This window comes from Sorex fumeus, unplaced genomic scaffold, assembly GCF_029834395.1.
Source record: "Sorex fumeus unplaced genomic scaffold, SorFum_2.1 ptg000029l, whole genome shotgun sequence".
Taxonomy (NCBI): Eukaryota; Metazoa; Chordata; class Mammalia; order Eulipotyphla; family Soricidae; genus Sorex; species Sorex fumeus.
Window position 1 is genome coordinate 19,868,021 of NW_026606086.1, and position 22,725 is coordinate 19,890,745.

A 22,725-nucleotide genomic window follows, 5' to 3' on the forward strand; every position below is an offset into this window, starting at 1 on the left:
CGGGGAGGTGACGTGTCCAGGTCAGAGGCCGGGAGGCAAGGCCAAGCCTGGCTGCCTCGGGGCTGTCCAGGACTGGCGGGGCCCACGCGGCCCGAGGCTGGCAAACTCCACAGCCACCGGGGATGAGGCAGCTTCTCCCAGAGGCAGGCCCTGGCTTCCCTCGTGATCCCTGCACGCGGGCACGTGACTGCAGGTGTCACAAGAGGCTCCACACAGTTGTCTGGGCGGCTGAAACCAGAATCCCCAGTGCCCGGATGCTAAGCAGAGGACGAGCGAGTCTCCCCGAGTCCTGCTCTAAACGGAGTCATGGATGGATGCGCGGGCTGGCCCAGAACAGCCACGCCCATGTGAGGCCGCCTGTGTGAGGCCAGATGGAGAGACCCGTCACCGACGCACCAAGGGTGGTTCTCTTCACCCTGGCCAGGCCCCGCAGGCCGCACATGGGCATAGCAGGGAAGCTTCCAGGGACAAGAATGTTCCCCGGATGGGGAGGACAAGCCCCCTGGGCCCGGGAACTGCGGGCCATCAGGTGCTCCGTTCCCCCAAAGGTCAATGTCTAGTCGTCTTTCCTGATGGGGGCCTGGACGATGGGTCGGGCGCCTCTGGCCCCGGCTTGGACGGCCCTGAGGTGCCTGTGTGGGGGTCAGTGTCCTTTGCAGTGGACTCGGACCAGTGACCTGCAGAGAAGCATGATCAAATCTAGGATGGGAAAAAGTCTTGGTGTGGCCGAAAGCAACGCAGGAGTGACCCCGTCACTGGTCTCTGGTCCCGGCCATGGTGTCATGGTGTCCCTCCAGGTCACCTGCCCTTGCAGCGTCCCTGTGCTGGGGGCTGAGGAGCTCATGGGGGCAGGAGGGCTGCCCTCACCCCCCTCAGGTCACCTGGGCCCCGTGACTAGAGCACTCAGCCTTCGGAGGAGAATGACCACGCTCCCCTTTCCTTTGGGCCAGAGAATGTTCTGGAAGAAGGACCAGCAGCAAGCACAGTTGCAGGAGAACGAGGCAGCGGCTCCCGGGTGGTCCTGCTGCAGACGGGCCGAGGGTGTGTGGGCCCCCCGGAAACCTGCTGCTACCCTGGGGGTCGCAGGAACCCGGCAGTGGTGGAAGAATCTTGATGGTCTTTTAACGATGTGACTTTTGAATCCCGTATTATTTTTGTTCAAATATCAGGTATGTTGTGCAAATGAAAGCAAAAATAGATACCCCTTGCCTCTCCGACAAATCCACAGAGCCTGAGTCTTCACCCGGGTTTTACCCCCGGGAGAGCCAGCCCAGCCTGGGACCTGCCACTGGATATTTTGTTGCTCAGGTCAAAGTTTCCTTCTGCTTTCGAGAGACTTAAGTATAAGGGGATCCACAAAAGAAGGTGACTTGCAAAAATTGCATGGGAAGAGTTTGTTTTCAGTCACTTTCGAGCCACCGTTTCCGGAAGGGCTTGGGATGCTTCCAGACAGTCAGACAGACAGACAGGCAGACAGTCAGACAGGCAGGCAGACGGGCAACGACACAAATAACCGCAGCTGCTGTGTGGGCGTGCCGGCGCAGTGAAGCTGCGGCTGATAAAATCAACTTAGCTGCAAGTTGCGTGAGTCGTTAGCGTGAGGAATCGCTGTGGGTCTGGCAGACGGGGACGTGCGAGTGCGCGATGTGCTTGTTCATTATCAAGATTTATTGTTTCAGCCCAGGGAAAGTCTTGGCAAAGCAAAAATAAGGTCACTCATACCAGTCAGCAAGGTGCTTTCCATTTTCCAGCGGGTAAGTAAGAGAAAGATAGAGAGGGAAGGAAGCACGAGATCATCCTCCAGGGGTGGCGGGGCGGGGGCGGCCCACGGGGGCACCCAAAGGAAACTTGTCAGAACAGCGAGAAGATGCAGGAGGACGTAGGAGAGCAAGCAGCCGCCTCCAGCAGAGAGGTCTGGCGATGTGTCTTCCAGAAAAATCAAGAGCCGGGGATAGAAATGCATGGAAAGTCACATACACAGGCACATGCACACACAGGCGCACTCATATGCATGCATGCACACACACATGCATGCACACACATGCATGCACCCGCACACACACCTGGGCACATGCACACGCATGCGCATGCACGCACACACAAGCACGCATGCACCCACACACATGAGCACATGCACACACATGCACACATGCACATACATGCGTGCACACATGTGTATGCATGCACATATGCACACACAGGCACACTTACACACACAGACACACATAACACATGCCCGCCCGCAGACTTTCCTAATATTCTGAATTTTGACTGTTTTAGAAAGCAGCACAGGGATCCCTGAGGCCCTTCCTGCTTTCCTTCACTCCTTTCTCCCATCCCTGCCCAGACGCCCGGGCCCACGGGCCACTGCTCAGCTCTCTGGCTCACGAGACATGTGTCCTTCGCTCTGAGTCCAGGCTGGTTGTCCTGGCCAGCACCTGCTCGCCCTCATGGCCTGGTCTGGGGCATGGGGTCACCTTTCGTGGTTAGATTTTTTGTGGCCAGGCAGGTGGGCTGGTTCCACTTTGCCCTCATGCCTCCTCCACGGGGGGCGGGGGGCGGGGGGCTATTCCTAGGGGATATTCTGTTACATGTCTGAGCCCCTCCCACACGCGCACATGGACATGCCTGCAGACACGCTCACACGAGCACGCATGGGAGAAGAGCAGGGTGAGGGAAGGAGCCAGTCCTTTGCCCTCCCAGCTGCTCCTGAAGAGAGGCAGCCCCTGGCAGGACAGGGACCCTCCCTCTGTCCCAGGGACGGAGCCTGTCTCACAGACGATGCTCACGCAGAGCTGCGGTCTGTGGGCAATGCAGGTGGCCTCAAGCCAATGCTGGCCAAAGTAGCCTGGGTGTCCACAGGCTGGACACTGCCCAGCTGGCCACAGGGATGGCGCCATGAGGCAACCGGACAGGTGGGCAGGAAGGACATGGGGCCCCATCAAACAAACACTCATGGTCTGAAACCCCATTTGCACAGAGTGGCAGAGACATCAGGACGTCGGGATCCTGCACGCACCACGGCTGGTGTCCGGGTCTATGGAACAGAGGAAACACACATGCATACACACACATACACACGCACACACATGCATATGCATGCACACAAACACACATGTACACGTGCACACACATGCACACACATGCATACACACAAACACACATGCACACATACATGTGCACACATGCATGCACACACGTCCACACAGACACACACAAACACTAGCACATGCACACGGGGAATGCAGGTGACACTGTGGTGCAGGCCCCGGCCTGGCCGTGGTCATCACTGTCCATTCCAGCTTGCAGGCAGCCCTGAAGGTGCTGAGTGAGGGGGGCCTTGGGGACTCGCGTCCTACTTCTGTGACTTTCCGCCCGTGTCTCTGGCTGTTTCCAAACAAGAGCCACAAACACTGTAACTGGAGGGTGCTGGCCCTCAGGGACGCTGGCTGGGTGGCAGGCGCTCCGGGGAACGGCCCGTCCTGCCGGGCCAGGGGCTGTGTCACTCGGGTGTGAGTAAACCCACGCAAGGATGGGCTCCTGACCAGGGCAGCGTGGGGACACTCAGCCGCCTCCCAGGGGGCAGGAAATGGAGGAAAGAGAATTTGCAGGAGCTCAGCTGTGGCAGGAACCATCGGTGGCCTTTCGGCTCCCCCGGGCGTCCGCTCAGGCCATTCGCGAGAACTCTGGGCGGGCTCCTTCCCCTGGACGGCAGGCGCTGCGGCCCTCACTCCCGCACGCATCCAGTCTAGCCCTCGCTCCCGCACGCATCCAGTCTAGCCCTCGCTCCCGCACGCTGTCCAGCTGCCGCTGCATTGCCCAGGCCTTGCTCGGGTCCAGGTGGGGGTCACAGGCCCGCGCTGCCCGTAGCCTGCCTGGCTGGCAGGCCTGTTCCTTCGTGACACACTGTGCATTCCCGGACACGAGTGTCCAAGCCCCGAGCAGGCTGCCTGCGGGCAGGGCCCAGGAAGGACAGTCTAGTTAGACACGGCCCCATCCACCTGCACCTGTGCTGGGCGCGCCCGGCCCGTCGCTCAGAGGAGCGAGGGGCAGTGTCGCGGCTGGTCAGGCTGGACATGCCGGGTCCCTTGGGCCTTTCTGAGCCATTAATATTTATGGCGCGCGGAGTCGCCCGCATGCCCATCCATCACCCCTGCCCGACGGCAGCTCCCGGGGTGATGAGCCCTGAATGACAAAAGCCACAGTGTGAGGGGTGCGTCTCACGGTGCCTACACCCACAGGGGCCTGGAGGCAGAGACAGTCATCCTGTGGAGACTAGCCCGGCCCGCACTGTGGGTGAGCACCCTGAGGGCCGAGAACATTCGAGAACACGCATGGGGCGGGTGGGGCATGGGCAGTCCTGAGTTTCAGCACTTTGACTTCTCTCTCTTTTTTGGTCTGGGGGCCAAACGTGGTGGGCTCAGGGCTACCTGCTGGGGGGCTCGGGGGACCACGTGAGGTGCTGGGGGTCGACCCTGGCTTGCCCGGGTGCCAGGCAAACGCCCTCCCCCTGCACCCCTGCAGCCCCTGAGGATCTGCTGAGCGCTGCCGACCCGGTGTTCGTGACCAGTTGGCCCGCAGGCTCCTCTGCCCCCAGAGCCATGCACGGCCGTGGGGGCTGGGAGTGGTGCCAGCAGGTTCCCGGGGGCTGTGCCCTCATCTACCTCCGGCCCAGCCCCTTCACACGCCCACACACCGGGGCCACAGACCCGCACTCCTGTTCGTCTGTCCGTCTGTCTGACAGCTCGGAAGTGACCGTGAGAACACCGCCCCTGTTTCGACCCCTCCGTGCACTTGGCCATCTGGGGGAGCCCGGCTCGAACCCACGCCAGAATCCAGCTCGGACCCATGGGCTCTTCACAGAGTCCCTCAGGGTGGGGGAGAGGGACGAGTGGGCGCAGTTCATGGGGTGACCACTAGATGGCGTGCGCAGACCAGCTGTGGCCTCACCTGCCCTGAGGTCCCTCCCGCCCCCAAGGGCCCCCGCCCAGCTGTCCTTGAGGGTCCAGAGCACCTGTCCCCATGGCGCCTTCACACTGTCCCCAGGACACCAGCACGCCTGTCCCCTTCACACTTGTACCCTTCCCCCTCACTACCGGCTCCAGGCCCTGAGTGGGGGTGAGAGTGGAACACCCCCCCCATCCCCCTCTCCCCTGCCCTCCCCCGCCCTCCCCCTGCCCTCCCCTGCCCGCCCCTGCCCCCACCAACCCCTCCCCTGCCCTCTCCCTGCCCTCTGCCTGCCCTCCCCCTGCCCTCCCCCTCTCCCTGAGGCCCCACATTCACTCTGCGGCCCTTTGGGGGCTGTCGGATGGGGGGTCTCCCCTGGCGGTGCTGGGTGGGATGTCCCGGTGCGGGTCAGACTCAGCTGCCCCTCCCCGCTATCTCCTGAGGCTGGTGTGGCTGGGGGGGGTCTCTCTGGGACCCCTTCCCACTGCTCTCTGTGCTGGTGTTGCCCCTGAGTCTGCTTCCCTTGGGTGCTTGGGCCAGTGGGGGCAGAGCATCAGCTTCCCCAGGTCCTCGGAGTGATCGTAGGGGCCACAGGGCCCCCGGCACCCTTGGCGCTTCCCCCTCCCTCACCCGGGACTCCGCTACCCCTCTCAGCCCCCTGGTCCGGCCCCCCGGGTAGAGGGGGACTGTGTGGAGTTGCCTTGGATCCCACCCGACAATACTTGGGCTGACTCCTGGCTCTGCACTCAGGGACCCTCCTGGCGAGGCTCGGGGGACCCTCTGGGATGCCGAGGATCGAACCCGGGCCAGCTGTGTGCCAGGCGAGCGCCCTGCCCACTGTGCCGCCCAAGATCCTCTCCCAGGCCTTAGGAGCAGAACCAGGCCCTCGGCTCCCCGGGCTCGCCCACTCTTGGGGCTCAGTGTCCCTGTCGGGGAGAAATCGGGCCACGGATGCTTTTTGCAACCGAGGTTGTCAGGATGTTTTTTAAAGATGCCGCATGGGCGGGAATCCAGAGGCCGGGAAGGGCATGCGCTTCTCCATTCAGGAACCGCGCGGAGCGTTTGGCTTCAGCTTTTGTGCTTCTCTCGCGAGATCCAGGTCAGCTGGAGAACGACAGGTCCCTGAGGCTCGGGGAGTGGCCGACAGGGCTGACCAGGCAGGACAGCGGTGGGTCTGCGCGTGGGCTTGTTTCTGGCTGCTTCTTCATGTGTGTCAGTGCGTCTGTCTGTGTATACGTCTGCCTGTGTGTGTCTGTCTGTATGTCTATCCGTGTGTCTATACACCTGTCTGTCTGTCTGTCTTCTTAGTTGATCACGATCATGATCACGATCATCCTGTTGTTCGTAAATTGCCTTGAGCAGGCACCAGTAACATCTCCTTCTTCCTAGCCCTGAGATTTTAAAAGAGCCATATTCAATGCTCTTTCAGGGGTAGGAGAATGAGACGTATCATTATTACTGGTATTTGGTATATTGAATACGACACGGGAAGTTTGCCAGACTCTGCCATGCGGGGAGGATACTTTCGGTAGCCTGCCGGGTTCTCCAAAGTAAAAACGAGATAATAAGATGTCATGCGGCCGCATGGAGCTGGGTTTTATAGTCTCTGGGTCTTGGCCGTTGATAGGACCACCTGGTGCCGGTGGCAGCTGGTGGGTGTAACGGCTACCCACTGGAAGATGGGGGATCTGGGTGGAGAAGGCCCAGTCCAGATCCGAGCAGGCTTGGAGATCTCAGCCCCGCGACCCACGTGCCTGGTTCCTCTGCTGGTTCCTTCATGCATGAGGCTTGTCCGGACATGTGGAGAGTGGTTTCAGCATGGCTGTGGCTGGTTCTGAAGGTCTTCGACTGCTGGGGCTCTGCTTGGGACGGGGAAGGAAACTCAACCCTCCCCCCTCCAAGGGGCCCCCGTGAGGACAGCCAGGCGCGGAGACAGGAGACTCTGCACTTCTTAGATCATACTCTGGAAATACAGTTCACAAACACCCGTTTCTGATTCGGGTTTGGGTTCTGATCATTTAGCCCAGTGCTCGCTTTCCACATCAGTCCCGACAAGCTGAAGCTCTTTAGGGAAGAGGCTAATGTTTTGTGCAGTAGAAGTCTGCGGTCTTACACGCCACTTTTCAGCAGAGAACACTGGGCGTGTATGTCTCCTGTGACCATTCCGAGGGCTGACCCACATCTCTGCCTCCACTTCCGTCCTGGGCACCTTCATTCAGTGACCAGGGAAAGGCACTCCTCTCTGCCAGGCCACCCTTAATGTCATGGAAACCACCTGATAACAAAATTATTGTCTCAGGAAAAGGCCTGAAGTCCAGGAGTCATTTTGAGAGTTCTTATTCCTGGGCTGAGCATGCTCAGACTTGACATAGGTGTCGCCTCTGGGCTCAGCCCCCTCAGCCCGGCCCCTCGGCCCACCCGGCTAGAGGCGAGACCCATCTCCAGTTCCGTTGCTTGCCTCATCTAGAGCTTTCTATAAATAAGAATGCTTATAAACATCGGTTCTAGTTGTTTCAAAATAGAGTATTTTTTCTTGCCTCCTTAGAAACATCGAGGATTAATCCTGCTTGGGGAAGGAGGCTGACATACTTGTGTTTTCTCCTGACACACAATTTTTCTTTTTTTTCTTTCTTTCTTTTTTTTTGTTCTGTGATACCCTCTAATTTTTCTCTCTGGCTCTGATTTTCGGTACTTTGATTTTTAAATAGGTGGGTGGAATTTTCATTATGTCTAAACTACCTGAAGGTTTTTTTTTTTAATGCCTTGGAACTGTGAACTTAATTTGCATTAAGCTTAAGTAATTTTTGGCAGTTGAAGTGTGTGCCTGTATGTGTCCGTGTGTATTGATCCACCGTCCATCACTTAGTGTTGCCCTTCTTGGGCAGTGACCACAGGTGTGTGGCATGTCTGTGTGTCAGTGCGTCTGTCTGTGTATACGTCTTCCTGTGTGTGTGTCTGTCTGTATGTTATCTATCTGTGTGTCTGTACACCTGTCTGTCTGTCTGTCTTCTTAGATGATACCCATGAGCGTGTTTGCTTAATAAATTCTAGACTTCCTGGGTTGCAAACCTTTGGCCTTACCCTTCTGCTCTGTATTTGGGCGACTCACCATTGCTGGTCTCGAGTGAGAAGCCGCGCTGGCTGTCCGCCCCCCCCCCCCCCCCCGAGAGCATCCCCATGGCCGGCTGTCCCCCGAGAGCGTCCCTTGGCCAGCTGTCCCCCCAAAAGCATCCCCTCAGCCGGCTGTTCCCCCCAAGAGCATCCCCATGGCCGGCTGTCCCCTGAGAGCGTCCCTTGGCCAGCTGTCCCCCCGAGAGCGTCCCCTCTGTTCTGGCCCTGCTGTCCTCTCTCAGACCCTGTGGGCTCCCGCTGTGTCTCACACCCATATCTTTGTCCTGGAGCTCATATTTGGTTCCGTCGTTGGCCTGTAGGGTCCCTGCAGCCACTGTCCTTCCTGTCATCCTCAGCCCGGCCCTGTCTCTGCCTTTCTCTCCATTCATCCACGTGGTCAGACTGGAGCCACGCTGGGCCTGGGAGGAAGGGTCTGGCCGCCCGGCCGCAGCCATCAGAACCAGCGCCTCTGTCTGTCCCTGGGTCCCAGTGCCAAGCTCTGAGGTGGGCCACGGGCCGACCCCCAGCTGTGTCCTGACCTGCTCCTGCCCCTCCTCCTTCACTGCGGGCCCCTTTGGGCTTCGGGGTCCCCCCTGGAGGGGTCCTTCCCTCTCCCTGAGGCAGCCCCGCCTGACCCTCCCACCCTGCCCTACCCTGAGATCCTTGGCAGATGCAGTCGAGTCCCATGACACTAAATCCACGGAATCTGCGTCAGTGCGGAGCTCTGGTGTCTGAGCGTGGGGTGTGAGGGGTGTCTCTGCTCTTGGGACCCCGGAAACTGACGACGGTGCCAATCCTCAGGGGGATGTCAGCGGCTGGAAGTGTTGCTGGAGATGTCGGCCGGGGCCCTCCTGGGCATCCCAGCACCCCCGTCCGGTGGTGCAGCTGACTCCAGTGCTCACAGCGCCCCCTGAGCTCAGCCTCCCCCCCCCCCCCACGCGCCCGTGCTCACCCGCCAGCCTCCCCATAGCCCTCTGCTTCTGACCTGCGCAGGGAGCACTGGGCCGTGAGCCCCCCTCTTCGGGATAAAGTAACTCGCCTGCGGGGACATCAGTATGCCTTCAGGTGTGAGCCCGCACACGCAGGGGGACGCGTCAGCTGATCGATGCCGGGTTTCTCCAAGTCTCTGGCAGTACAAGGTGATTTAAGTGAAATATTTAACTGGGGAAATAGCTTTCTTAGCGCGCCTGAGAGCCCCGCATGTCCTCGGGGACTTGGAGAGGCGGTCGGCGGACATAGAGAAAAACGGGCGTAAACATTGCGGCTTCTCACGAGGAGCAGACGTGGCGAATACGGCCGACGAGACATTTGTCAGGAAAGCTGAAGTTACCGGCAGGCTGTCGCGTTTTCTGTTTGTTTTGCAAAAACGGCCACTTGAGAGCTCAGGCCCGCCTGCTCTGAAGGACGAAGAAGCGTCTCCTCCGCCCTGTCGGCTCTGTCTCTCCTCATCCCTGACCTGGGCCAAATCCTGCAGGGCGGGTTACTGCACCCGCCTCCCGTGAGAGCCAGATGGGGGAGGCGGGGTGGAGGGGGTTGGAGAGGTGAGTGGTTAGGGTTGACTGGTGAGTTATTGATGACGGCCCTGTTGATGACGTAGGTGACTGTCGGCTGGGGCAGGTGGATTGGGAAGGCCCCGTGCCTGGCCTAGAGGTGTCAGGCCAGGTGAGGGACACAGGCCTCCGTTACTGTCCCGGGGCACGGCCAGCCATGGCCCTGAGCACAGCGGCTGCAGAAGCCGCTGTCCAGGCGCTGGCACACCCCAGAGTGCGTCCCCACCGAGGACAGGTGGCACCGGCCCTGTGAGCATGACAGGGCGGCTGTCCCAGGAGCAGGGTGGGGCGTCTGCTCCCCCAGGTCAGTACGGCATCGTCTGTCACCAAAGGTGACAGCAGGTCTCGGAGAGACTCTCACACCCCCTCGTCCTCACCCTCCCGGCCCGGCCGTGCCGCTGACCAGCAGTCTGAGGGCATTCGCCAGCCAGAGGGCCAGGTCCGGGCGGAGACGCCTGCAGGGCCACAAGGTCGGGCCAAGGTCAGGACTCCCTCCCTGCTGCTTTTTGCGTGGGGACAGGTGGGACAGCAGCTCCTCCAGGACCCCACGTCCTTGGCCCATGGGGGACGGCCAGTGGCACCCTCTCCCTGGGCATGGGGATGGCACTTGGGCAAACAAACAGGGGACGTGTCCTCTGCCTCAACTCAGTGCAGCACCGAAGTCGGCTCGCTCGGCTGCCGTCGTCATCCTGAATATTTACTGGCGGACGTTAAGCAGAAGAAGAAAATTCAAGTGGTGGAAGGATCCGGGCTCCCTGCTGGACAGCAGCTGCGCGAGGGCCGGTGGCATGCTGGCCAGGAGGGACCGGGAGAAGGGCGGGGCCATGGGGGCTGCCAACGGGGCTGTGATGGGGCCCATGGCGGTGGGGGGGGAAGTTGGGGATGGCGAAGGGGAGGATGAGGGTGAAGGTGACATTTGAGATGGGGAGAGGATGAGGGGGTGGGAGGACGGTGATGAGGGCGGAATTGTGGTGGGGGGTCACACGGATGAGGATGACGATGGTGGAGGGCAGAGAGTGATGGGGATGGAGGGCAGAGGGTGACTGTGTGAGGCCAGTGGCAATCTCAGTGCCATCAATGATGGTGAGGGGAGACTGGGTGTGTGGCTGGGATAAGGGTGTCACTGGGGCAGAGTTCCCAGCGAAGGATGGTGACGGTGGTATAGGTGAAGGTGAGTATGGGGGTGAAGGGGAAAGCGGTGGGGAGGAGGAGGTGAAGGAGGAGGAGGAGGAGGAGGAAGAACAGGAGGAAGAAGAGGAGGAGAAGGAGGAGGAGAAGGAGGAGGAGGAGGAGGAGGCGGCGGAGGAGGAGGACGAGGAGGAGGAGGCGGCGGCAGAGGAGGAGGAGGAGGAGGAGGACTACAAAGAGGAGGAGGAGGAGGAGGAGGAAAAGGAGGACGAGGAGGTAGAGACGGAGGAGGAGGAGGAGGACGAGGAGGACGAGGAGGACGAAGAGGAGGATGAAGATGACGAAGAGGAGGAAGAGGAGGAGGAGGACGACAAGGAGGAGGAGGCGGCGGTGGAGGAGGAGGAGGACGACGAGGAAGAGGCGGAGGAGGATGAGGAGGACGACGAGGAGGAGGAGGAGGACAAGGAGGAGGAAGACGACGAGGAGGAGGAGGAGGACAAGGAGGAGGCCGAGGAGGACGAGGAGGAGGAGGAGGCTTAGGAGGAGAAGGACAAGGAGGAAGAGGAGGAGGAGGTGGAAGAGGAGGAGGAGGAGAACAAGGAGGAGGAGGAGGACAAGGAGGAGGAGGAGGAGGGGTGGGGAGGGCGCTGGTGCTGTCAGCGCAGGTGTATGCTGCCCCCAGGCAGGAGGTTTGGGGCAAAACGTTCTGGCCAAAGAGGCAAGAGGTGGCATTGCGCCCACTCCCGCCCGCGTGGCATAGCCCTAGGCATGGACCTGCATCCGCCCTGGCCCATGGTGCAGTAGCGTCCCACCCGCTCCCGCTGCCTGCGGCCGAGACACTTACAGATGCCGCGGGGTGAGAGCCCCCGCCCTCGATCCTGCCTTGACAAGCTTTTCCATCTTTGCCCTGCTAGGGATTCATTGATCTCAGAGTTGATTTATAGATTATAGAATCCGCATGAATAATGGACTTTAAATTAGCAACGTTTCATTGGGTAGCAAAATAATGAACGGCCCTCGGGTGGCAGGAGATTCGCCTCGTGTCGGGGGGATTTGCAGCCCCTGCAAGCCTACCTGTGAGTTGGGCGCGGCCCTTTTGCCTTTTGTGTGCAGAAAATGGTGTTGCTTTCCAACAAAATGTTCTGCCGTTAATGTCCACTTTGTAAGAAACACATATAGGGTCTGGGAAGATAGTGCCATGGACAGGTCACTTTTCTTACACCTGGCTCCAACCCTGACCCCAATAGGCCCCTGAGCCCTGCTAGGAGTCAGCCCTGAGCACAGAGCCGGGAGTCAGCCCTCAGCACAGAGGGGATTCAGACCTGAGCACAGAGTCAGGAATCAGCCCTGAGCACAGCAGGAGTAAACTCTGAGCCCAGGGCCAGGAGTGAGCCCTGAGCACAGAGCCAAGAGTCAGCCCTGAACACAGAGCAGGAGTAAGCCCTGAGCCTAGGGCCAGGAGTCAGCCCTGAGCACAGAGCCGAGAGTCAGCCCTGAGCACAGAGCCGGGAGTCAGCCCTGAGCACAGAGCCAGCAGTCAGCACTGAGTACAGAGCTGGGAGTGAGCCCTGAGCACAGAGCAGGAGTAAACCCTGAGCCCAGGGCCAGGAGTCATCCCCAAGCACAGAGCTGGGAGTCATCCCTGAGCACTGTGGGTATGACCCCAAAAACAAAAATTAGAAAATCTGTTCTACTGAGCTCCTGTTTGCTGCAGCTCCTGACGGGGGCTGGGCAGCCCACTGACCCCTCCTGAGGTTCTGGCCGTTTCTTGGTGTCTCTGTAATCTGGCGAGTGCTGATGCGGGACAGCGACTGCCTGTGTGCCCGCCCCAGGGGTGCCCGTGGAGGTTCCCTCTGTTGCCTGAGGACTCCTGGGTGGCTGTGCCTGAGCCCCACGAACCCGGGTCCTGCAGGCTTCTTGGCTCTCAGGAACACAGGCCTGTTCGGTGGCCACCGGGCCCAGCTCCCAGCCGAGGCGCAGCCGGACGCCTGAAGGATCGAGCTCCCTCTCGGCCTCGGAGAGGCAGCCCAGGGGCCCTTCCCTGGGCAGCCAGGACCCCCGCCCTGCGGAGAGTCAGCAGTACTGCCTGGGCCTGGGCAGGTTGTTTGGACGTGCAGCCGGTGTCTCCTGTGGGGGCACCGCGCCTTCTGATAACGGCTGCTGTCACTGTCCTAACGGGGACCCCCGGGTGCTGGAGCTACGGTTCCTCCCTGGGGCCCGCTTGCCCAGGCCTCTGACACGGCCCCGCGTGGTCACGCTGTAGTCGCCCGAGGCCCTCTGGGTCCTGCCCGGAGCAAAGGACAGAGGCTGACAGCCCGGCCCGGCCCTCCTGCGACCAGACGTCCAGCCACCCGGCCACACCGGCCACAGCTCCGGGCCCGTGGGAGGGGACGGGGACAGGCCCGCAGTGGGCGGCGGGGCCGGGGCAGCCTGCAGGTCCCTGGAGCAGCCGCCCTCGGTGGCTCGCTGCGCCCTTCTCCACGTCGATTGGTGTCACATGTACAGCCAATTTCCACAGGAGGAAATTTAGCATCGCGTGGGGAAATTCATAGAACGCGGCGACTTGTACAGCGGGCGGGAGCGCTGGTGTAAGCACGAACCGCGCTCGCGTGGGCGTCCCGCCGTGGGCCGACGGGCCTCGGCTTCGCTGTGCCCGCGCGGCCGTAGCCGGTGGCGACTCGCCAAGACCAGCCGCGATTCAGGCGGGCACGGCGTGGCCCTGTGGCCTTCGGGGCGCGCACACGTCTCCCCGAAACACACACTCGCTCGGCGGTGATGGGGACGCTGGGCTGAACTGGGTCCGCCCATCTGCTCCCAGAGAGGCCCCCTGGCCCCGCCCCTGGCCCCGCCCTGGCCCCGCCCCTAGTTTTTCCCTGGCCCCGCTCCATAGACATGCGCCTGGCCCCGCCCCTAGCCAAATACTGGCTCCGCCCCTAGCCCTGGCCCCGCCCCTGGCCCCGCCCCCAGCCCCCTCTCCATGGCCCCGCCCCCTGGACCCCGCCCCTGGCCCCTAGTCCCTTCCCCTGTTCCCCACCCCTGGCCCCTTCCCATGCTCCCGCCCCTGGCCCCCCTGGCCCCTGGCCTCTCCCCCTGGTTCCTGTCCCTGATCCCCTTGGCCCCGCCCCTGGCCCCGCCCCCGGCCCTGGCCCCCACCCCGGTCCCAGCCCCTGGCTCCTCCCCCTGCCCCGACCTTGGCCCCCCCCACCCCGCCCCTGGCCCCCACCCCTATCCTGTCCCCGGGCACGCACGCCCAGCGCCCTCCGTGCTTCCTTTACCTTCTGACTGAGCTCGGATCTCAGTCTCGGGGTCCCCCCACTGTCCGTCGTCCGACCCCCAGTCCCTCCGAGACCCCGGGGGGACGCGGGCCCTGGCCCGTCCCCAGCTGTGCGGCGGCGGTTCCTTCCTGGTGATCGCGTGTGGACCCCACGCACGGCCAGGCCCTGGGGGAACAGCAGCCCGGCGTGGGTGGGGGCGAGGAGAGCGGCAGTGGCACCAGCTCTCTTCCCCCCCCCCCCCACCACTGCGTCTGCAGAGTCGCGGTAGGCAGCGTTTGGACTCGGGTTTCAGCAGCCGCAGGTCAGAGGCTGTTTCCCATGTAAGCCCCCCATGATGAGGCGGGCGTGAGCACTTGTGAGGGAGCACCCCTGGGGGAGTGGGCGCTGCCCCTAGGCTGGAGCTCCCCAAGCGCTGCCATTTCCGCCAGCAGCAGCCGGACACCCAGACCTGGTGGGACAGACACGTGAGGTCAAGAAGGTTCCCGACTAGCGGCTGAAGCCGGGGCAGCTGGACCGCCCACAACAGGGGCTGGGCGGGACCAACGGATCCCGGCAGCTCCCCTCCTGCGGGGATGCCCAGCTCCCGCTGCCTCGTGCTGGCAAACGTGCACCCAGGAAACGGCCGCAAAGGGGAGATGTGCTTCACTCAACACGAAAGGCAAACAGCGGCGAGCGGGGCTGGCCACCGGGGGCAGGTCCAGGGGCTGCTGCCCGACAGCCCGGCCTGCAGAGCCCTTGGCCACAGAGCGAGCCCTGAGCCCTGAGCTGGACCCCGTGGCCGCTGTGACATCAGTTCGCTCAGGGGAGGCAGGAGGTGGTCTCTTCTGGGCTGGCCTGTTCCCCTCCAACTGGTCGAGGTTTGGGTGAGGCTCCAATGCTCACCTTTGTCGCTTGCTCTAGAGTTTCCCCAATGGCCAAAGTCACGTGGGCTCCGGACAGATGGCACCATCCCCTGTGGGTGTTCATGGGCTCCCAGCCCTGCTGTGGCACAGGGTCGGGCAGGAAAGCTGTACCCGCACCTGCGCCCATCAGTGTCGGGGCGCCTCAGGGGGGTGTGCGCACCTGGGGGTCCGTGGGGCTGGAACACATCCCGGGGAGATGCAGGCCGCCCTCCGCCCCAGGCAGGGAGGGGAGCAGGCCTGCCAGGTGCAGGAGGGAGACAGACCCCACAGCCCAACGCGTGCCCTGCCATCGCGCCCCTGTGAAAAGCAGCTGCACGTGGCGTCGAGAGGGGCCCACGGAGCGTGGCTCACTTGCGGCCACGGCTTCGCTGCTCAAACTCAGTCACTAATGAAACGGAAGCAGAAGCAGCGACCAGATGGCAATGTGTGCTCCCGGATTGCCCAAACTTTACAAAGCGTCAACGTTTCCAGATAGTTGTTGCTGGGAACAGACATTCTGGGCAAGAACGACAGCGTCTGGGCTGTGGTGATGGAGTACGCCTCTTAAGTAGGCAGTTTGCTTCTTTGGAATTGTGTTGAGAAAATTGAGATATGTATTAAACACATGTGTGGAGGGTTATTTGCAGTGCTTGCATATAACCATAACCGTAAAAAAATTGCGACAACAGAAGTGCCTCAAAACATAAGTTTAATTAAATATCTTATTATACATAATAAAAAATGAAAAACGTATATATGAACAGATAGAGTGAAGCTACACTGTAGAACAAACGGATGAATGGATCGTGGATGGATGGGGTGAGTAGATGGATGGATGGATGGATGGATGGATGAGTAGATGGATTGGATGGGTGGATGGATGGATGATGGGTAGATGGATGAGTAGATGATTGGATAGGTGGGTGGATGGATGGATGGATGGATGGATGGATGGATGAGTAGATGGATTGGATGGGTGGGTGGATGGATAATGGATAGATGGATGAGTAGATGATTGGATAGGTGGATGGATGGATGATGTGTAGATGGGTGGGTGGATGGATGGATGAATGGCTAGCTGGATGGATGAGTAGATGGATGGGTGGGTGGGTGGGTGGATGGATGGATGGATGGATGGATGGGTGGATGGATAGCTGGGTGTGTGGCTGGGTAGATAGATGGATGACTGGCTGGGTGCAGTGCTGGGCAGGTGAATGGGAGGATGGATGGGTAGATTAGGTGGGTAAGTGGATGGATGAGTAGGAGGGATGGACATAGAGCCAGGTGGATATTATTAACTTACACAGAAACAGCGAGTTTCCAGCCGGCCCCCAGGCTTAAAGCAGGAAACATTGTGGGTCTCCAGGTGGGCCCAGGGCACCTGCTGGTTCTTTCAAGCCAACTCTTCTAGGTGGGAGAGAAAAAGAAGCCGGAGAGATGTGGTCACCCCGGCCATGAGGGGTCTGACAGGATCCCGAATGAGCCGGGAAGCTGGGAGCAGCCTCGGACGGGGGCTTGGGGGACGCGGGGTCCAGCCTGACTCCTGCCACTGGCCACGCAGCCCACATTTGTGAGGGTTCAGCCTAGGCGGTGCTCACTGGGCTCCTGGGTAAGGTGTGCCCCCCATGCCCCTGGACCCCTCTGCTGGGGTGTGAGGAAGCTGTTGGGGGTCCCTGATTCCTCAGCTCCAGCCGAGGGCAGTCAGGCATGTGAAATGAGTCTTGCTCTTCTCCCTGTTGTCTCTGGAGGCAGGAGACGCGTCATAGTTAACATCAGGGGGCTCCCGGGATGAAGCCCCGAGGTCTGTTCACTGGGGCCCGAGCCCCCGGCTCCTGAAGGTGCCGTGCTGAGTTCCAGGCCGGGTTCTGGGCTGGGCTGTCTGGGTTCCAGCTGGGGGACCCCCAGGGGGCCTCATGAAAGCCCATTGATGGGGTACGTGGAAAGCAATTCATTTTTAATTGTTTTTAGAAATGGTTTTTCTGGTGTATCAGTTTAGGACAAGCTTGTTTATCAAAACCCACTGGTCCGAATAATTCACAACCCGACTAAAATTACTTTCTGAAATAATAATGAGATTTTTAAAGGAGGAGGTCTCGTGGCAAAGCACCCACGGGACTGTGATATTGGCTCAGAAGCAGTTCACTGCAGTCCACGGATAAAACCTCTCGGGTAGAACAAACAATGTTTTGTTGGTGATTGTAAGGCTGGTGCCCGTCAAAAATGAAATATCATCTCTGATACAGCCTCCCCTTCTTCTCTTCCTTGCTCTCTTCCCTCCTTCCCTTCTTCCTTTCGATGTTTGGAGTCAAGAGCTTCTGTGTAAGATGCCAGCGGAATTGTGATGTACACGACACGGTCTCGGTGTGTGACATAAATTAAGTAGCTGTTTCCTTTCTCGGTGGCACAAAAATAATGGGGCTTTTCTCTAATCAATCTTCTTTCTCTAACAGAATTACACAAATTAAGGAATCGTTTTTGACAAAAACGCCTGGCTAGGGCTGGCAGGCTGGCGTGCAGGCGTGGCCGTGCCCAGGTGAGCGTCAGGCGTGTTTTCCCTGCGTTGGCCCCTCCCTCGAGAGGCTCTTGTGTTTTGGGACAACTCACAGGCCGGCGCGGCCACCCCCAGCCCACGGCAGGGCCAGGCGACCGTCTCTCCTGCTGCTCCATGTCCAGGCTGCTGACCTCAGAATCATTCTTACCTGCCCCCCTCTGCGGGGCGGCGTCTGGCCACGACCAGGCACTAGGGTCAGCTGGGAGCCACCAGGAGGCCGCAGGAGGGTCTCATGGGTGCCGGCTACCCAGGGAGAGCCCGCGTGGAGCCACCCACGGAAGCCCAGTGACCGGCCGTGGTCAGCTTTTCACAAGCAAGTCCATCAGGGCAGTCATTGGGGGCGAGGTGAGGGGCCCACTCACCCGGCCCTGCTCCCTGCCAGAGACTGCCCTCGGTGCTTCCTACCCTGACGGGACGTGTGGACCCTGGGGGGGTGCTACATCACTCACTGGGGGGCTCAGGTCTTGCACGGACACCTCACTGGACAGTGCGGGTCCGAGCAGCCCTGAACCTCCGGAGCTGGATCCTAATGGGGCACGGGCTGGGCCATGAGGCCCCGAGCTGGGCCGTCACAGTGACATCTGTGTGCGTGACTTGGGGATGGGCAGTGTGGCCAGGGCACCCCACGGAGGTGCAGGAGGGAGAGGTGGACACCCTGGGCACACCCCCTCCAGGGTGCCTCCCATCTCTGGTCATCTGGGGTGGGGGGAGGGGTCCAATCACACTTTCCTCTCTCCTAAAGTCAGTGGCACCACTTCCTGCGCCCAGCGGGCAGCCCTGGGCCCCAGGCAGCCCCTGTGTGGGCACAGCTGCGTGGCAATGCCATTGGAGTCTGCACCCACCTGCGCCCTCCCCCGAGCAACACCGGCCTTAGGAGCACTGGGCCCCAGAGTCCCCCACGCCCGGCCTGCGCCTCAGCGCCTTCAGAGCCCAGGCCTCAGCACTGGCCACGCCCCTGTGGAGACAAGCCAGCTGTGCCTCAGTCTACCGCGGAAACATAAAAACAAATTGTGGAAATCCTCCTCTGAATAGCTTTCAGGCGGCGGCGAGGCGGGGAGTAATTCTCAGCTTTGCTTATCTTCACGCCTCGTAGTTCCGTCAGGAGGCTCGTGTGGGAGCCGCGTTCTGACCTGTCCTCCCCGTGCCCGCGCCAAGCCGTGCTGTGAGAGCGCTGTGTGATTGAGTAGTTTCCTATCTGGCCGTGAAACAGTTGCTCTCCCGCTTTGGGGCAACATGTGTGAGGCTCCTTGGGTTGCCGGGGCCTGGACCAGGGCCGGCCACGGTGAGGCGAGCCTGGGGCACAGGCCTGGGTCACTCAAGCCGGCTCTCAGGTTGGTTGTGCTGAGTGGAGCCCAGGATAGGGATCACCCAGAAGCCCTTGCGGTCCCTCGGCTCCATACCCGTTGGGTCTGATGCATCCTTGGAAACATTGGCCCAGTTGCACGGGGGGTGGGAGTGAGATGCGGCAGGGGATGCTCACGGCGCCGCGTGGTCCCGGCAGGGTCTGCCCTGTGACAGAGCCAGTGGAGAGGCTGACTCCTGGGGTACAGACCCTCCTGCTGCAGCAGGACCCTCTTGGAGGCCGACCCGGGAGCCCGGGGAGGAACTCAGAGCACTGAGCCCGAGGAGCAGAGAGAAGCAGCCGAAAGAGCAAGTCCGAGGGCCTGGGAGCTCCCTGGGGTCCCCTGCCCTTCCCTGTAGGCTGAGTGCTGTGAGTGGAGCCCATGTGTGCCCACCCAGTGCTGGCCCTGTCCCGCCAGAGCTGCCGCCCACCACTGTGCCGTGCTCAGGGAATAGCGTTTTGCCTCAGCGCAGGAGGCTGGGTCAATCTGCCCCGTTTATCCTGACTGGTGTCAGAAATTCACAGTGCTGGAAATTCCCGGGGATTTCAATTTGTCTACCTGAGCACCTCAAAGGAACTCAGATTTTCACAAAAACAGGTTATTCCAGGTCACATAGCACCTACGATCATAAGTAAAATGCAAACTAATAACTTCCTGCTGGAATAAGCCATGGGTATTCTTACCACTTCCACTGCTCTGATTATATTTTTTCTCTAAAAATTGCTTTAATTTCCACCAGAGTATCATTAAAAGTAATGCAGACAATACCATGCCCTCGGCAAGACACAGATTTTTTATAATGGAGGAAAAAGAGTGAGAGAGAGAGAGAGAGAGAGAGTGTGTGTGTGTGTGTGTGTGTGTGCATGTGTGTGTGTGTGTGGTCAAAATCTTTGCCTTTTTACAGAATCAAATACCTGTCATATAGGAAGGAAACCGTAATTATGAATTATGGATCATTTGCGAGAAGCGATACAGAATTAGCTCCTGGGCCTATTTCCAAAGTTGGAGTGAATGTATGACAAACTGGATATTGATGAATGATTTATAAAGTCTGTTGAATTTGTCAGCAGAGCCTGCAAACGAGAATTTGTTAGGTCAAATAAATTAAATCGTAATGAAATAGATTGTTTCTTTATGAAAAATTAAAATGCAGACGAGCTGGTGATGGCGAGTCTAAACTTAAACTCTTTCCTCTACTCCAGACCGAGTGACACTTTTGACTGCTGGTCCCAAGTCCACGGCGCTGCCCCGGCTGGAGGTGGCCAGCCCCGGCCTCAGGCGGGACCATCTCTTTGCCGGGGAGAACAAGACGGGGAAGTTGGGAGGTCCCTGTTTTTGTGACAGTTCTCCTTGTCACAGTGGGCTGTTACCAGCAACTTGACACTGAGACAGAATGACACAGAGTGGCTTTGGTGGTCAGCAGGTGTGGGGGGAGGGGGGCTTTGGGTGAGGGCCGAAGACCCCGAGACTCTGAGGACTGAGGGACTCGGTGCCCCGGGCCAGGCCTTCCTGTCCCTCTCTGGCCAACAGGCGCCTGTCAGCTGCCCTGCACTCACTAGTGCTCTCGGGTGGGGAGAGAGTGCTCACATAAGGGCCGTCTGTATGGGTAACAGAGCGGGAGGGTGGGGAAGGGGACGCTGGCTAGCGTGGGGGGGCCAAGCCGACCTGGCCCCAGGGGTGGATGCTACTCTGTGTTTTCCTTCTGGATTCATGAGACCAAGCAGCCACTGCCCCTACGTAGTTCCAGAACATTTCACCCCCCCAACCAGGCCACGTGTATCACGCTGACACTCGCACCCTTTGGGACCATCCACCTAGGTCCCTTCTCTGTGGACCAGTGAGATCTGAAAGTAGCGTGGTCATGGGGTCCCTCACGAGGGGACCCTCGCGCCCAGCACCATGGGAGCACTCAGCTTCCTGCCGAGCCCGAGACGGAGGGACATGAACTCTGACATTTCAACTCGCCAGTGGCTGGGCCACAGGGGTGGGGAGGGACCGTGCGGTCTGGCGTGTTGGGGTGGACACGCAGGTTAGTGATGTCTGCTCAGTAGCCTGGGAGGAACTTCCGGACAGAAACTAGCAGTTGGTTATGCTGAGGAGTTGGCATCGCCCTGTTGGGGAAGGGCTAGAGCGTCTACCTCAGGCAGTCAGGATGGTTCTAAAGCATCTTCTTCAGGTAGTTGGGATGTTTCTAGAGCATCTCCTTCAGGCCTTTGGGGTGATTCTAGAGCATCTCCCTCAGACAGGACGGTTCTGGAGCATCTCCCTCAGGCAGTCAGGATGTTTCTAGAGCATCTCCTTCAGGCCTTTGGGGTGATTCTAGAGCATCTTCTGGTGTCCAGAGGGGCTGGTAGAGGTGATCTAGATTGTGCTTGTTAAGGCCCAAAACATTGGTATCATATGAAATCGCATGGTACAAAGTTAACATGATACCGTCACGCGTCTCAAGATGGTACAAAATTGGAAACAGCACATGCCTCTGCCTGTAGGTCCTGACGTGCCATCATGTGGTTCTGGAAGGGATGGCACTGGGGGAGCCTTGCGATTACGAGTTTTTTCTCAAATGCAAAACTGCAGGAAAGTATAAATCTAAACGGTCAGGTGATGCATTCTGGGACGGGGCGGGTGGCAGCTGAACTTCCGGTCCCCCGAGCGTGTGCGTGCCGCGGTGCGTGGCCCGTCACCCGCTCCTGCTATAGCTCCGAGACCCTTGCGGTTCGGGGATGGAAACCTTTCTCCCCGAATATAACTGCAGAATTTTCTTGGAAGCCAAATTAGAGCTCAGTTCTATAAACTTAGAAGCACCTGGAAATAGAATAACAGCTTTGTCCCGACCGCTGGCACTCACGGAAGGCTTCACTCCCATTGCGTCTCCCCAGCAACATCTGGAACAAACGCCCACTGCCGCGTGGCCAGGTGCATTCAGGAGCCCGACGGGCTCTGACTTACAGCCGTCTGTCTGTCTGTCTGTCCCAGGGAAATCTGTCCGTGGGGACACGTTTGCCTCAGAGTGGGGCCGGGGGTTCCATGCCTGTAACTTATGGGCATGTGAGTGTCTGGCAGGGGGCCAGGCCCTGGGGGCTTCTGAACACGGCAAACACCTCGGGGGGGCGTCGTGCTGTCTCGGCCACCCCCTTGCAGCCCCCCGGGCCGCGGCTGTGTGTCACCAGCAGCTTCGCAAACGCATCTGCTGGAGCAGGGGCGACCTTACCCTTCTCGGCGCCCGCTCCCTGCTCCCCCCGACCTGCCTCTAACGGAAAATCAAAACCAAAGCGCCGGTTTCATCAGCATTGCAGAGCCGCTTTATGGTTCTTGTACCTAATGATAAAAACTAGTGAGTCGAACATTCTGTACTTCTCCAAGCGTCTCAAATGATTTGATCTGATTTTCACTTATGAAATTTATAATTATTTTCTTCATGGTTAATTGTCCTCGGGAGGGGGGGGGAAGGAAGGTTCTCACATCATCACTAAGTGGCACAAAATCTCATTGATTCATCATCGCCCGGATTCCTATTAATTACTAAGGTAAACGCGGCTGTTGCCCCTGGCTGGCTGCGGGTCCCTGAGCTGGGTCTGAGCTGGAGCGACTCTGAGGGACTGTCACAGGGGGAGGGGACAGGCCAGGTGCAATTGGCTCCCGCCTCACCTGGGTTCACAGTGGGGGCCGTTCTCTGAGAATCTGTGACTTCCACACGGGTTCGGGGCCATGGAAGGCCACTCCCCACTGCCACGGCCACCATTGCCCTTCATGGGCACCAGTACCAGCAGGACACACGCCTCCACACGCCTCACGCCTCCACATGCCTCGTGCTTCCACATGCCTCACCACTCCACATGCCTCACCCCTCCACACGCCTCACGCCTCCACACACCTTACCTCTTCACATGCCTCACACCTCCACATGCCACCACACGCCTCACACCCCTCCACACACCT